Raw genomic sequence first — 2,788 nt, 5'->3', positions numbered from 1 at the left:
CTCTCATTCACGGTACCAGACAAACTGCCCTGGCCACCGCGCGAACAACCACCTCGATAAATTCCTCGTATGGATTCACCATCATGTGAGGAACGATCGCAGGCGGCTGCTCGAGGTCCGCGGACCCAGAGATTCATCATCATTCCCCGCGCGAGCCGAAGAAACCCTGGAGCGCGCTTCGGGATCACGCGGGGAAACATGCATTTGGTGAGCGAGCAAGCGAAAGGGACGGACCCGTCTCTTGCTCGTCAACAAACCCATTCGAGAGCTCCGAAAACTGGTGCGGACTGAAAGTAGCCCAGACGAGCATAAAGCATTCTAACTGTAAAGGCTTGCAATGCTCGCACTCGTCTGACTCCCCAAACACACACAGCAATAAACGTGCACATCCAGTTCTATTTGAAAGAGAACATGAATATACAGCGTTTTACTCTGCTGACTCGTTTCCAACTGATTAGATTTAACTAGAACTCTTTCCACTAATGTTTCTTTGTAACAGAGATGAGAAAGAGAGAGAAATCTGCACACTGCCATGTTGAAAACTAACTCCTAACAAAGATCTCGAGTTGAGTCTTGAAAGAGAGAGAATTTTTTTTTTTTTTTTTTTTTCAGAGACTTTGTAACACACCATAACACAGAGTTGGTCTGAAAACAAAAAGACCTGGTTTGCTCCAGCTGAAGCTCATCTATTTATAGCCTCGTGCAGCAGGTGCGCCTATGACGTCACCAGCACTGCATGAAAAGTGGGATTTTCGACCCCATAAACGCCTGTATACTCCTGGAAATCTCCCTAATTTTCGGCAGCTTTCGACAATTTAGAGGCAGCGAACGTCGCGTTCGTCTGTGCCACAAATTGTCGTAAACGAACCATGACGTAGGTGGAGAGCCCCCCGCTGAGAGACCGCGCGGAGGTGCGACGCCTCTAATTTGCATATGAATAGCAGCGAAACCAGAGAGTCAACGGCCAGACTTGAATTTACTCACTCACTATTGGCTGAAGCCACTACATTTAAAAAAGAAAAATCCCTCGTGATTGGTTGGCAGATCACTGCAAACCAATCATTATTGGTCCCCCTGGCTCATTATAAATGTAAACCCCAATAATAATAATAATAAATATATAATTTATGTTGTAATAATTTGTTTCATATTAATGTTATTGTGCTATGAAGTATTCATACCATCAAGGAATATATGGGAAAATTATACGGACCGTGCCGTTTATTCAAACAAGGGGCTTCATTTATAAGCATACAGCTGTTCATTCAAAGAAAGGGCTTCATTTATAAAACACAGCGGTTTACTCAAAGAAAGAGCTTTATTGTTAAACACACAACTATGTACAGTGCAGCAGTAATGTCTCGTAATGTAAAGTTCGTCGAGCTCCAGGCTGCGAGAGCGCGGTGGCCGCACAATCCATCCAGACACTCCGTCAACAAAGCCGTCTTCCTCGTCAAACATGAGTTCAATGGCCGCGGACTTCCAAACGTCCACCTCATCCAGCACACTCTTGCTTCCAGCAACTGTAATACAATCCATAAAGACAATAAGCAACCTGAAAAATACTCACATTGACAAAAAACGGATCTAATATAATAAATCTTACCCTTTTTCTTCTTGATCGACTCCGAGCTAAACTTCGCAGTTTCAGGTTGTTTGTATCTGAAGCTCCGGCGTGTCGATTCATAATACGTCTTACAGGCAGCTGGAAAACAATTACATGAGACTGGTATTAATAAAAACAGTCACGGTAAAATTAAACAAGGAATGAGAAACACATTAGAAGTTACTTACACACAATTTCGTCGTGATCAGCGGTTAAATCTGGACTCGCGGAAATCTCTCCAAGCAGATAAGAGCTCACGGCTTCGTTATGAGGCGAGGATAGTCTGTGTAAACAAAATGTGCAGTTTTAAGCTCGGATCTATTAACGCATCCATTTCCTTATACAGCTGAATAAAAGCATATTCTTTAAATCGTAACGTTACATTACCCATGCTGTGGTTCATAGCGGCTGCAGTTTGCCTCAGAGTTATGAAGACGAAGACAGCCTCCTGAAAATGAGTCCAACAAGTTCGTCGCGTCCATGCAGAGATTGAGTTGAAGACGGTGTCCTGTCATTGTTGATCACGAAAAAGGAAAGCACAGCCAAAAACATAAAACAAATAGTTTAAAGCTCGTCTTCTACGCGTCATGGCCATGACCTCGACCTCGCACCTCATTGGACTAGGGCTCTGATATGGAACGCGCCCGGGGCCAAATCTCTTTATACGAAACGCGTGACTTATGATCGTTTCAACCTTCAACACGCCCTGTTTTCCGCTTCACGCACAGTTTTAACATGTTAAGAAGACACATTTGAACGTGTTTCTTAACGCACACATTCTGTACATGTCGAAGCGTAATATTTTTTTTTTAAAGCAGACTTACCTTTAGATGTAGCCTAGGCTACATACATATTAATATAAGATATTAATTAATTGCTTAACTGACTACTGTGCTAGAGTAAAGTAGCCTAATGTTACAATGTATATTAAGTAAATGCTTAATATTATACAATTATTATAATTTATCTATATGGGTTATTGTTTGTTTTTTAAAGTTAGGCTATATATAATTTCTAAAAGTATAGGCTAATTTACACAGCACATATTTATAACTGAAAACACACACAACTTTATTCACTTTCACATAATAATGTTTTTGTAATTTGGTGTTTAGTTTGTTGTATAGTTTGTTTATACTGTTCTGTCTCTGTTTTGTTTCCAGGAACATCTGATGAGTGCTA

The 2,788-nt window shown here is 41.3% G+C and overlaps 1 long non-coding RNA gene across 1 annotated transcript; it reads right to left on the bottom strand.

Moving 5' to 3' along the window:
- Positions 1-1,430: 1,430 nt before the first annotated feature.
- LOC307131366 lies at positions 1,431-1,870 on the bottom strand. Its single transcript, XR_013817161.1, has 3 exons — positions 1,795-1,870; positions 1,607-1,705; positions 1,431-1,523 (listed from the first exon to the last, which is right to left on the bottom strand). It is a non-coding gene; the product is annotated as an uncharacterized lncRNA (long non-coding RNA).
- Between the last annotated feature and the right edge of the window lie 918 nt (positions 1,871-2,788).

This window comes from Gobio gobio (genome assembly GCF_949357685.1).
Source record: "Gobio gobio genome assembly, chromosome: 9".
Lineage (NCBI taxonomy): Eukaryota > Metazoa > Chordata > Actinopteri > Cypriniformes > Gobionidae > Gobio > Gobio gobio.
The sequence above is the reverse complement of the archived record's forward strand: the minus strand, read 5'-3'. Positions and strand labels throughout refer to the sequence as shown.